This window comes from Sceloporus occidentalis, unplaced genomic scaffold (assembly GCF_023333645.1).
Source record: "Sceloporus occidentalis isolate IW3139 unplaced genomic scaffold, rSceOcc1.0.p SCAF_2, whole genome shotgun sequence".
NCBI classification, from domain to species: domain Eukaryota; kingdom Metazoa; phylum Chordata; class Lepidosauria; order Squamata; family Phrynosomatidae; genus Sceloporus; species Sceloporus occidentalis.
This window is the reverse complement of record NW_028316982.1, coordinates 76,192,259-76,206,895: the sequence shown is the minus strand read 5'-3', so window position 1 is coordinate 76,206,895 and position 14,637 is coordinate 76,192,259.

Here is a 14,637-nt window from a genome sequence, read left to right as displayed (position 1 = left end):
TGCTGAATAATCAGATCAAAACAGTTTCATATGGGTTAAAATCCTGTTCACCCACAGAGCTAATTGAATAACAATCATAGTACTTTTCAGTGCAACTAGTCTTTATAGCATGTTCAGGAATCCAGAATGTGTTAGTACTGAAGGTAAAAAGGAATTTCTGAGAATGTGGTCAACTAATCTGATCACTTCCTGGCAATATGGAATCAGTGGCAGTGAAAGGGGACTGAGGCCATGTCTGTATGGACCAGAATACTCTATGAGCAGCCCAGAGTACTCTGACCCCAAAGTTTCCCTAAAATCCCCCGTAAACTAGGCACTGATGCCAAGCAGTTGTTAGCATTCATGTCCCACTCATCCACCTGCCATGAGTTCAGTCACTCCCCCTGAGGCCAAAAATGAGATGCCCAAGTATCTATCACATGGCTGAGCACCTTATTCTGACCTTAGAAAGAGCAACTCGCACCAGCAGCAGTGAGTGGTACAGTGGGACATGTTGTAAATAGCCATCTGGTGTCACTCCAGAGAGCTCTAAATTTTCTGGGAAGATCCAGTGCAAAAGGTGAGTTTTTAAAATTCAATTTGACGGTGGTATACTGCATATTCGGTGCGGAACTGGCCATCCATCATGAGGACAATTCACACCAAAATCAGGGATTGGGCCTGCATCATCTGGATTGATAGCTGTGAAGATGGGTGGGGGGTGGGGTGTTATTTGGTCCATGTGGACACAACTTTAAGCACATATGGCCCTCTTCAGTGATGTAACCTTCCAATCGTGGTTCATGTCTTCATGAATAGCCCCATATATTGGTAAGATCCCTTTCAGAACTATCAGTTTGCAGGGACATGTCCTTCTTCACATTGATTGCTGTAGTTTTAGAGATTGTATTTTAGACATGTATTTTAGACACTGTATTATTGTATTCTTTGTTGTAATCTCACTTCGATCCTTTGGGAGAAGCGGGAAATATTATTATTATTATTATTATTATTATTATTATTATTATTATTATTATTATTATATGTTGGTATCTGAATGACAGGGGTCTAGCAGGTGCATCCATAGAAGCTCTGGGAACATCAATCAGTTGCTTCTCAACTGACAAGAAATGGATCCCCATCAGTTGCAAGTGGCTGCTGCCCACTAAGTAGTAATCAGGATGGGGGTCAAGCCAGGAGACATTGTGTAGTCACATAACTATTGTGGTTATACATTTATAACTGCCAAAATGGATTGCAGCCAATACTTTTTAGCAAGCTTCTGCAATCATAGATGTTTAGGGCACATATAATCCACATACTGTAAAAATTGCTCAGAGGATATGAGAAAACTGGCAACAAACATCCATAAGTTCAAACCCTGGTTCCTTTACTATACCTAAAATGTGTGGTTCAACGCTCAATGACATTCAAAGTCTCAGACTCCCCAGGCTTTCTTTCTATATAAAGGTTAAGGAAACAAAAAGAAGAAACAAATACGCCAAGAAACAGTTCCATACAATGTAAGCAGTGAAATGTGTCTTCTTAGAAGAGCTCAAAGGGCTATAAACACTGAACAGCATTCTGGGGAAAGAAAATTTTACCCATTGACCTTGTAGCTCTCTCTGTTCTGTAAAAATCCTAATATAACATTTATGAGAAGCTTATTAAAGTATATTCTTGTAACTGAAGGGCAGTAAACTATAGAAGTATTACATGCATGAGTGCAAAGGCAGTTACAAATATGGATATTTGTCAAGGCTGGACATCACTTTCAACTTCAAGAGAAACACTGGGGGGAGGAGGGCAAATCATATATTTGCCTATACAGTGCAATGCAGAGCTTTTAAAGTTAGTTTTGAAAAGTAATTATTTTCCATTATAATTCTGATCCCCCAAAGTAGGTATTACCATAGTAGTTGCATGTTTAAATGCATTTTTTTAACTTTCCTATTTCTCAAAAGTAACTAAATTTGTTAGTTCAGAAATCTGAATGCTACAGGTTTCTGATCTTTGACACAAAACACACCTTTGCCATCTAAGGGTGCATCTACACTGTAGAAATAATGCAGTTTGACTCCACTTTAAGTGCTGTAGCACCATCCTATGGAATCTTGGGATTTGTAGTTCTACAAGGTCTTCAGCCTTCTCTGTCAAAAAGTATTGTCACCTCACAAAGCTACATATTCCAGGATTCTGTAGGATGGTGCCATGGCAGTTAAAGTGGTGTCAAACTGCATTATTTCTGCATCTGACAACATGTATAGCATAACTTGAAGTGTCTGTCTGTCTGTCTGTCTGTTATGCTTTTCCAATCCATATGCTTGATGACAGAGTCACTAGATTAGATGTTTTGTCTAATGAGATCAAAAGTAAAGCCAAAGTAAGGTTTTGGACACAATCATATCATCAAAGCATTTTGAAAAGAGCTTCTTTGCATGTCTACTATATTGGGGAGGAAGCTCAGAAAAAAAAACACATTGTTTGTTCACATCTACATCAAAAGGAGTGGATTACTCAAAAGTGTGCATGGGAAGCAAATTCTGAGTGCATCTAAAATGCCCTCATTTTCATATTGTAGCATTTGTGGTAATGATGGTGATGACAATAATGAGGAAAAGGAGGATGGCTGATGAAACTGAAAGAAAAAAATCCACTCCTCTGCAAGTAGATTCTCATTTTCCAGATCCTCAGTCACAGGAATGAGTGAATCAAATTGTTGAGCCCATGAATTGAAGAGGCTTAATCGCCAAAATGAAAAAAAAAAATGTTTATCAAAGTATAATAAGCATATAAGCTTTAAACAATTCAAGTTTCCATATTTAGAATTTTTGTTAGACTTCTTTCTCTTCATTTTCTCATATATTGTTATATGTTTCTATGAACTCAATTTAGTTTTATCATTCTATAGTCCAAGTATTTAGGAATCGTTTGGCTACAACAGAAATTGTTCTAAAGTGGATTCAATTGTTGAATTAAAGAAATTACATAATACAAGTAAAAATATAACTGGTGAAAGCAAACTCTGAATAAACTCTGATCTTCCCAAAGAGAAAAATTCTATTTTGAATTTTCTTTGCTTCTTCTCCCTCTTTCTCTCTCACGCACACAAACTCAAACCTGAGAAGTCTGGGGTTTTAGCACATTGCCAACTGCTCTGGAAATTATTTATACATTGAATCCCAAGATGTTATTTAGTTTGGAAAATATATATTTAGTAGAGTTTGGGCTACAGAGGCAAGCCATGATAAGGAACATGCACAAATTGCACTGAAAGTAATTTGGTAAACAACCTAATCTTTCATGTTGAATCTTCCAACCCAGTTTTTGCAACATGAAGGCAACGTTGACAAAATGAGAGAAAGCTGCATCTTTCACATCCCTCGCATGACCTGATGTCAACATATGGGGGCATGCTTCAGTTAACAAAGACTTTTACAAAGAAGCTCTTTTTTACAAAGTCTTTTTATAGAAGTGCAGTCTAGCCCTTTCTCCTTTCTTGCCTTCTGTCTAGCTGGAAGTTTTCTTATAGCAAAAGCATTGGGAGGTTAATAAAGGAGGACTGGAAAAATGCTTTTAGTGTTGGGTTGCAGCAGTGCATCTGCACTCAGCAATGGAATACAGCTCTATGGGGAAGAATGGCATTCTACCCTAAGTAATCCTACTGTAGCTTTGTATGCTTATGTACAACAGGCAAGGCAAACAGCTGCCTCCAGAATCGCTTAGGGAGCATCTGTGAAGAACAAAAGAAAAAGTAAGGAAGAAAACTGATTAGCCTGCCTCACCAGCTACCCTGGCATTTTGAAATAAGTGTTGCCACCAAATTGAAAAATCTTTTGAAAATTGGAGGCTGAAAAAAAAGGAAAAAATAATTGGATTGCATTTTGGAAGAAGCTTTCAAGCTTCAAGTTGTTCCTAGGGAATTCAAAATATTTTGTTTATTTCTGCAAGGCTTTCCTGACTTGGTTGGTTGGTTGGTTGGTTGGTTGGTTGGTTGGTTGGTTGGTTGGTTGGTTGGTTGGTTGGTAGGTTTCACATGTGCATAATGTTAGTTTTTAATAAAAAGTTTGCTGAAATATAACTGCTCTTCTTCTTCTTCTTTTTGTGATGATGGAGGAAGCTCTCCCTATTCTTCCCAGTTATTTCTACCTCTTGTATCAAAATTTTTGTTAAAGAAGTAAAGCTCAGTCCTTAGTTACCTGAAGTATGCCTGTACTTATTTTTGTAAGGCTTTCCTATGTAGCCTCCCATCTATTTTCATGGACAGTGTGAACATTGTATTCAATGTTGCTCTTGTTTTTTATTATTTTACATCCCTTTTGAAATCTTTAGATCTTGCCTGCAATCTGAAATTTCAGAAGAGAGGCAGGTTAAAGCTTTAATATGTGATTTTCTTGCACTTACTGGCTTTTCATCTATGATTGCCATTAACCTGTCAGGCAACCATCACTTCACATCACAGGTTCATGCTTAGTATGGAACATGGGCAATACAAGATTACACTAGGGTTGTTTTTTTTTGTAACGCTTTCTATGTAGTCTAGCCTCCCATCTATTTTCATGAACAATGTGAACATTGTAATCAATGTTGCTCTTGTTTTTCATTATTTTACATCCCTTTGAAATCTTTAGATCTTGCCTGGAATCTGAAATTTCAGAAGACAGGCAGGTGTTTTTAGAGGTCTGTGATACCTCTTCAGTTTTTTTCACTACTCCATAACCTTTAACAATATAGAGGTGCCGAGACATACAGTACACAGGCAGAAAACTCCTGCCTTTAAAACTGATTATTACGCTGACACTGTCTTGCAACAGGAGTAGAGAAGCCCTGGACTTCCAGACGTTTTGTTCTGTTACTCATTAGCACTACCTAGCATGGCCAAAGGTAAGAAACTGTAGGAATGATAGATGAATATATCTGAGAACCAAAGGTTTCCCACTCTGGCTTACTGTGGTGCAAGAACAATTATGGAAAAGATAGATACGGATAGGGAGAATGAACCATATCCGCATCCTGTAAAGCTTCTGTGAAACTTCATTTGCTATAGGAGCATTGGAATTTTAAAAAATGCACCATAACTGCACAGTCCTATGATGTCTACTTACATCTCCTGCTGAGTTCAATTACACTTACATGGGTAAAGAATAACAAACTTAAGCTACTTATTATGAGTGATTCAGTGGAATTAGCTATGCTCTACATAGATCAATACTGAGAAAACATCATAGTCCTAGGTTGTCAGAGGCTGACTTGTATGAAATACTACAATTTTGCCATACAACAATATAAAATATGGTAAATGGTTAAGAGGAAATTGCAGTCTTGATGCTTCATATCATGGTTTACAAGAATCTACTAGTAACACTCTTATTGTTACAAGAGGGTTTTTTTTTCTTTGATCTGCCAATGACTTTTCTCTCTGTACTGAGAGATTACATAATAAGACCTACAACTGAAACCAATTATATCCATAGTACACTGAACAATTTGATTCTTCAAGTGGGAACTGAAGTAGAACTGTCTGCATTTCAGATCTCAAGTGATACTGAGCTCAGTCATCTGGGCAAAGCTGGCACAAACAGCACAGAGCCTCATTAAAGCTAGATGGTTAAAAGTGTGCAGATTTTTACTCTTTCTTATCCTTATTCATAGAACAATGAATCCCCCTGCAGCAAATCTAGCCTCATGGTGAAAAACTCCATTTACAGAATTCAAGCAAATTAAAGCAACATATCTCCACACTATCATGTTTAATATCTCCTTGATGCAATGTCTTTGCTAGATATTATATTCAATCCTAAACAAGGCATGCAGAAATTCATTGATCTCATGCAGCATAATTCAAGGAGAGAGTCCAAAGAATAGATGAAGTAATTTGCTTTTGTTTATAGTGCATGCTGCCTTTGCTATGGTGTCTATTTGCCTTGACCTTAAAGGGCTCTTAATTCACTTTTAAAGAGACAGTATATTGGAAATTTTCCAAAGAAAATTTAATCTCTGCTTCCTCCCCCAAACTCTGCACTGCTGGTCAGTGAATTTGATTGTTATCAGAGCTTTGGAAAGTTACAATAATACCCAGAATTCCCTGGGCAACACATCCACTGGGCATGGCAGCTAGGGGATTCTGGGAACTGTACTTTAAAAAATAGCATTTCCAAGCTTCGTTTGGGCCCAAACAGACAGGCCAAAATAAAGCTCCTTCGAATCACTTTGGAGGTATACTGTTTAAATGCTACATGCTTCCTAAGAGGCCAGAAGCCATGCCAAAGCCACACTCCAGTCCTAAGGACTAGTGTGTGCAGCTTTGGTGCAGCTTCTGGCCTTTGAAGATGTGTGTTTTGTTTAAACAGCATACCTCCAAAGTTACCCGAAACAACTTTATTTTGGCCTGTCTGTTCAGGCCCTTTATTACCTACTTTTGTACAGTAGGCCTTTGGAATCCATTGGAGTTTGGTTCCAGAATCCGTGGATATGGAGGGCCAACTATATACAAGATAGAGCCAATCTAGACAAGACAATACAAAATCCATGACAGAATCTCCCATTTCTCTTTTTATTTTTAAGGGTAAATGCAGCCACAGGAGAGGAGGATACAGTGTGACTAAACAGAAGGCAAACTTAATGTTGCTACCCCTATATTTTGCTGCCATAAGGCCAACAGCAGCTCTGGGGTTGGCATTCGGGTTAGGAAAAAGGTGTAAGGAAAACAATCTGAAGCTATATTTGAAATGGTGGGGGCCTTGTAACTGCATTTTTAACTAGTCCTCCTACTTACTCTCTAGTCTCATAGCAGAGAGGTCCCAGCAACGATATACAGCACATGAGATTTCATTTTCTAGGAATCATTTCAATGCTACAACAAAATGTTAAGTGGCCTTTAATATACAAAACAAAAAGTACTTTCCGATTGCATTTATATGTTAAACATGCAATGGGCTTAGTATATGTTTCTGTTTAGATGTATTTGGCTTTTCCGTGCTTTTAGCAGCCACAGCACAATTAAAATCCTGGCTAATTAAAGATAAGTATAATCTCTCAAGGCACTGCACAGGAAACATAAAGGGCAAAGTCTTTGGTCATAAAATAGCAGGCAATTAAACCAGCAGTTCTGTGAGTACTGGACCTGACTGATAAAGCTTTACCTTTGATTACAAGAATAACCTCCAAAGAGCTTTACAGACTTGTTTCCAGTAAACTATCAAAGACTAAGTTGTGCATAGACCATTGCTTCAAAAGTAATGTCTAAAAACTGTCTAAATTTCTTCCAGGATATATGGAAATGTTGCCTCAATAATAGGCATTGGGTTGAATTAAGACTCATTCATAATTAGCATAGACGCATTGAAAGTACTTGAGTTTTTAGTTAATTATGATAAACAAGTCCAACTGATTTCAGTGGGCTTAGTTTAAGTATGACTGGGTTTGGAACCATACCAAAGTATGGTTAATAAGATAGCATACAATGAAGTCTTAAATATGCTGCCTGTAAAGCGGATCTCAGCTGTTTCATGGAATGTACTGGTCGTATTAATTTTATCCTCTTTCAAGCTTTCTTTTAAGATCCTATCACAATGATTTCCGCATATCTGTATCTCATTTTAGCCTCATTTTAGCCTCCACAGTAACTCCATGGAATAGATTAAGTTACCAATGACCTGCCTGACTGAGTGTTGAGAGATTTAAATCCAGTTTTCTCTTATCAAAGCCCAATGCTATCCACCACATGACTCCCAGAAGCCTTTCTCAATTTGCTGCGATCCTGCCCTGCCAACTGCAAAACCACAAAGCAATGATAATATGAAAAAAAGAAGGCAAAACCAGAAGAAACGCCTAGGGGTGAACAATTTTAAACTAGTTTTCTTTATGTGTATTGCTTTCACAGTATGGATTTTCTGCTTATGTAACATGTTGACACTCAAGTCCTTGCAAGTTGGGGCCTGTCCAAACTGTTTTTGAAAACCAACACAACTTGCTACAAAAAGCTTCATTTCCCACTCACTTTTCAAGACACACAGACCCTTCGAGCTAAGGGAAGGGAATGAAGGAAATTGGCTAGGCAATTTGGCCAATACACATTCAGATTTCGTAATGCTATAGACAATTGGCTAATGAGACATCTATTATTATTATTATTATTATTATTATTATTATTTGTACCTGCTTTTCCCCAAAAAATTGGGACTCAAATCGGCTTACAGTCTAAAAACACAGTACAATTAAAAACTAACAAAAGTGACAATTAAAATGGAATTAAACTAATACCATATTAGAACAGATCGTTTGTTTAAAAATAAAATACAATTTAAAGAATGTAAAAGCATTTTAAAACCATACACTTTAAAATACACCCCCAGGGCATTCTTTAAAAATGTTCTGTTTTAAACACCTGTCTGAACAGAAAGGCCTTAGCCTGCCAGTGGAAGAACAAGGAGAGAGCCATTCTGGCCTTCTTAGGAAGGGAGTTCCTGGGAAGGGACGTATCATTGCTTTTCCAGTCACTAGATTATCTTTCCACATGCTTTCTCAGGATCCTTTTCTTCCCAGCTTTACCTGCCTTTCTCTCTCTGAATGTCTAGATCCTTCCATATTTTTAAGAAATGTTTCTTTCCCCTCACATTTCATCCTCTATAGCAAAAGTTGTCAGTAGCCATCCATGCTGTCATCTCCCTTCCTGCCTTACATTTATTTTTTTAAGTGAGCAAATCAAACCTAAAATGTAACTGATGTTATAAACAGTTTGATCGTATGGAAACAAAGCAAAACATACAAGATTCTTGAAATAAACCTAAAACAACAACAGCACTGAGAAACATCTTGGTTTAAATCAGCAAAATGAAGGAGTGATTATCAGCCACACTCTCTGCATAATAGCTCTGTTTCACTTTGTTCACTTTTACCTATTGGAATTTTATGCTGTTTCCATAACCAGTGGTCAAACAGTTAGACCCCAACACTCCCCTCCCAGCTGAGCAATATTCTCTCTCTCACATACACACAAACACACACTTCACAAAGTCTGTGGCACTGTTTCGTAAGCTAAATATGATCATGCATACATAAAAGTGTACACTGTAGGTTGAACAATGCCAGAAAAAAAATCAGTATTGATGCAAGTCTTCTAAATTAAACAGGAGGACTAGTCTATGAACATAAGAAAATACTTTTTTATCCTGGGTCAGACCTTTCGGTCATCTCATCTAGCCCTATATTTTCTGCCTGATGTTGGGTTTTATCAGATCTGCTACCTGCAATTCTTAGAATTGCAGAATTATAGAGTTGGAGGAATTTGTGTAGGTCATCTTGTCCAACTCCATCATTAATGCAGGGATCTAAGAGTTGGAACTTGCCCAGCAGATACCTGTCCAACCACATCTTTAAGACCTCCAATGTCGCAAAGTCCACCACCCAGCATTGTTTAAACTAGAGATGGTGGTGGGTAGGCCTGAAACCTTCTATATACAAAGAATATACTCTCCCAGCATGTTTCTTATGTATTTATTTAATGTTCCAGGTTACTCCCCACATAAGACCCAAAGCAAGTCACAACAATTTTTTTAAAAAAACAACAGTAATTATAGGGGAAATGTTAAAGATCAATTAAACTAATATAATTAAAAACAGGAATAATTTAACACAGTTTTAATACATTTAAAAGATAATAATACACACACACATACCATAAAAAGTCTCTTCTGCAATAGCAAAGGTCTTTGCCTGCTAGCAAAAAGGGAACAGAGAGGGAACCAGAGTGCTTACAATGGAATAGAGTTCCATTCTCTTGGAGCAGAAGCACTGTTTGACAGTGGAGAATGTGGAGGAGCCTCCCTCTTTGCGGGTTTTTAAACAGAGTCTGGATGGCCGGCTGTCGGGAGTGCTTTGGTTGTGTATTCCTGCATGGCAGGGGGCTAGAGTAGATGACCTTTGTGGTCTCTTCCAACTCTATGAAGTTTATCGCACCAGGGTTAAAAGTGTTCTCAGAAATTGAGTCCCCTGGAATTCAACGGGAATGCGATTGGAACGCCCGGCGGAAAAGGCGGCGTTCCAGTGTGCAGTAAAATGGGGTTCTTGGCCCCATTGCATTCCCGTCATGTTCTGTGCGCACCCGCGCGCGGACACGTTAGAACGCACTGGGGAACATTTTAACCCTGGTGCGATAAACTTCTATGATTCTATGAGCAGCCACTGAGAAGGCCCTCTCACATGCTTCACTAGGTGCACCCATTATGGTTGTGGCATTGAGAAAAAGCACGTCACTTAGGATTTCAAAAATCAGGAAGACTCCAAAAGGGAGGTGCAGTTATATATTGAATGCAGGATCGAAGAGTGTATCCATACTATGCAATTATAGCAGTTTGATCTCACTTTGCCACTTCTGCCTTCATCTTATAGAACCCTGGGATTTGTACTTTTATGAGGTACCTAGAATTTCCTGCCAGAGAACTCCAGAAACTATAGCACTAGAGAATTCTAAGTGCCTCATCAAAGGTACAAATCCCAGGTTTCCACAGGATAGAGCTGTGCCAGTTAGTGGGATCAAAATGGATGGATATTCTCTAACTCATGGTGTTTGACCAACTTGCACAGTATGTTGTTCTCTGATACAAGGATTTTGCCTCAATGTCCAGTATGATGAAAACCTTTGCAGCTGAAGCAATAATGTTAACTCTTAATTTACAACATAAAACCCTCTAGAATGATTATAAGGTAGACATATACCTAGCTTTAAATTCTCTTTATGCATATAATTAAATAAAAGTGGATTTTTGTCCTGTTTAAATCTTTTGGAAAAATAGAGGTTTATCTTGACAAGACTTCGTGTTTCTACTTTCGTACTTACTATTGAAAAGGGGGGGGGGGCTGTATCTGGTAAAGTTTTCATGATCCCCACTTTAATATTTGCTGTTCAGAATTATTAAAATATTCTTAGAAAAATAATTAAGAAGTCATTGTTGACAATTCACAGCTATCAGGAAAACTGGAAGACTAATTTTTTGTCAAAAGCAAATACTTTTTTTTATAATTCATTGTCTTTCCACTTTATATATAACTAGGCAGAATAAATATCTAAAAATAAAATCTACCGAGCTAAGAAAAACAACAATTTATTTTCTCCTGTATGAAACAAGTTGGCAGGAGCCTAAGTGAGGAAAAAGGGTCACAGCTGGTCAGTTTGTATAGAGATGCTGTTTTAGTAGAAATGGAAAATAGGGAAATGGCTTGAAAAAGGAGTATACAAATCTTTCCAAACTCTTCAATCTATTTCCAAAGACGAGAGATCTGTGTGCAGCAATTATGCCCCCTATGATCATTTCTGTTCTGTGCCAGATATTATGCATTTAAATTGGAAGAGAGTATGTAGAAAGAAGAATGAAAAGCATATGGATAAGGATAACTGAAGAGAATCCTAAATTGGATATCAGCACAGCTATCTTTTTTTTTAATCCAGTACTCATGCAAGCAGCCAATCACATATGACTTGCCTAACCCTTAGTTCAATATTTCAAAGCCTTTAATAATAATTTTTTTAAATGGTTAGTATCTGAGTTGGGAATATTTTGAACACCTCATTTGAGTGAAGCCATGACCATGGTGCACTTTTACACCGCCTTACAATGGGATATGTCAACTCCACAATTGGCGGGGGGGTTGCTGTAAAGTGCAGCTTTAGATGTCTGTCTATTGCAAAACCTGCCCCCTGCGTCAAACGATGTCAAAAGCATATCTATGCAGTAGTTAGGAAAGTCTGCCATCTAGTGGCTGAAGATTATTCATCAGGTTTCCAATAAATGGGCACACTTAAATTGATTAAAATTAAATGTGTTAAATGCCAAATGAGGTTAAAACCTCAAAGGACATATTAAAATGTATATCAAATTTAAGATTGCCTTATGGCTATGGTTCTAACAGATAAACACACAATCTTTTTTATTATTGTAGAAGAAGATGGATGGCTGCTGCTTTATTAGGCCCAAATGATGTTACACATTTAATCCATCGATTTATGCTCAGGCTACATTACTGATATATCACTTGAACTATTTTTCTTTTCCCAAAGAATCATGAAGATAACAGTTCAGTCAAAGATGGAGCATTTTGCATTAGATGTCGTCTCTGCTCCCCCTCCTCCATACATAAAATTAGAAATCCCATGTTTCCCCGGAGAAGGGGAATAAATATCACTCTACGCATGGGCTAAATTAACTATGACATGGGAAATTCATGTTTGGGTTTCGCTTTGACTTTTTGTTTTTAAAAATGCAAAGATAATATAGTTAAGACACAGCACTGGAGAAAGGGATTTCATTTTCTACTCTGCACCAGTTTCCCAGTACAGATTGCCCCACAGAGCTGTTATTTAAGGGGAGAACATAGAAACACAACATTCATCTGGCAACTTGATGTGACAAGCTAGTCCAAGGCTACATAGGGTGCATATTATTTTCCACTTTAACAAGTAATACTGCAGTGTTGTAGGATGGGAGTAAAGCACTAAGCAACTCTTTAATACAGAGGAGGAAATGCTGGGCAAGGGAGAAACTTACTGCTCTCCAAACCTGTGCTATCCTGATGAAACCCTACTGAATTTGCTATTTAATTTCAGTGGAGCAATATTAAACTGCCTCCCATCAGAGTATCATTTAAAATAAAGCATAAGGAGACACAGCACAGCTTGATTTTCATCCAAATAGTATGGGAAGAAGTCTTCAAGGCAAACATTTTGGTTTAAAAACAAGGTGCACACTTCCCATGTGCCTTGTTTTAAAGTGTAACTATGGTTTTAGGAAGTGTGCAGTAGCAAGGATTGCATCTGCACTGCAAAAATAATACAGTTTGACACCACTTTAACAGCCATGGCTCAATGCTATGGAATTCTGGGAATTATAGTATTGTGAGACACTCAGCCTTCTCTGTCAGAGAGCTCTGATACCACAATAGATGACATGATGTTTACAATGGTGGTAGGGGTTTTGGTTGATGGGAAGTTGGTATATCAGATTCATCCAACATTATCTACTTTAAATATTGCAGTGTATGCATGCTAAGCACTGGGAACATGCACAATCCTGGCATGCCTAGAGGCCTGTAAGCCTGCAAATCAATTTTTCACCTTTCTTTTCAGCAGTGTCATTTCAGAAAAGCTCTGATTCTTAGGTACGTTGTCTGAAATCAGTCTCCCAGCTAATATTGCTTCTGCTTTTTATGACCAACATCCTAAACTCTTCTAGCAGAGCAAAGCATAAATATATGTTACACTGGATCCCACAGTTGTACAACCAATTGTGAAATAGGTAAAAAATAAAAAGTCTTGAACCCACCCATAACATAACAGTCAATTACCTGCCAAGTAAAAAGTGTGAGAGAGAAGTATGTGTGCTTGTGGAAAGACTATGGATCACACTTATATCAGCTCTAAGAAATCACAATCTCTTATGGTAGCGTGGTCCAAAGGATTCCACCTACAAATTCTGTGTTTACATCTGATGCATTATTCCTGCATCATACAATTATGATCAATGGCTTGGTTTCATTTTAGCCCTTCCTAAACAGATCTTTTGATATTTGTCTTGCCACATTCAATGGTATACAATGTCTTTATGCATTCTCTTCAACCAGCTTCAAAATCTCACTCTCATATGCTTTCTAAATTACAATATTACCATACAGCTATGAAACCTGTCACATACATCACAGTTTCTCTCGCCAGTCATGATTAAGACTCTGTTCATAGCATTTGACCATACAGAGAGGGGGGGAGGGGGGGAGAGAGAGAGAGCACCAATATGTTGTAGTCGTTTCAGCATTGGACTACAACTCTGGAGACCATGGATCAAATCCCTGCTCAGACATGGAAACCCACTGGGTGATCTTGGACAAGTCACACTTTTTCAGTTTCAGAAAAAGGCAAAGGAAAAACCCCTCTGAACAAATCTTTCTGAGAAAATCCTATAATACAGTTGCCTTAGGGTTGCTATAAATTAGAAAAGACTTGAAGGCAAACAATAAATATATATTTCTTAGCTTTCTTTTTTTTTCCTCCGCTCTAATTTGTGCCAGAATCACTCTGTAGCTACTTTAACTGTTTATTGAAGATTCTCTTCCTGAATTTTCAACTCAGAACCCAGAGGACCAACAGTAACCCCTATACAGGCAACAAAGCAGAACACTGGAACATTTTAAGCACATTAGTGTTTATGCTACAGTGATCATTAATACATTCCCAATAAAGAAATGCATAATAATAAAAAAAAGAGGGCCCGGCTCTGTATAAAATTTAAATGTGCTAATACATGTGTCTAGATGTATATGTGTGAATCAAAAAGAACGTCACATACATGAACAAATCACAGGATCTAAAAGGCATGCAATGCCAAAGATACACTCATAAATATTAAACTAACAGAAACTAGTTCCATGTGGGTTAATACATTTCTTCAGATTTTTCAGTAGCTTTTTCTTTTAAGTACAAATAAGAGGAGTTAGTTCTCAAGGATAGACAGCAGCAGAATATTCACTTGCTCCCATCAAAGCAGTGGCTGCGTGACATTTTGCTCTCGTCTGATTTCATTTTGTGCCAAGGATATGACAGAAGTGGTAACAGCAGACAGTTCTTACTATATTTCCCACAGTTATAACACCCTTGTTAGGTCATCTTTGCTG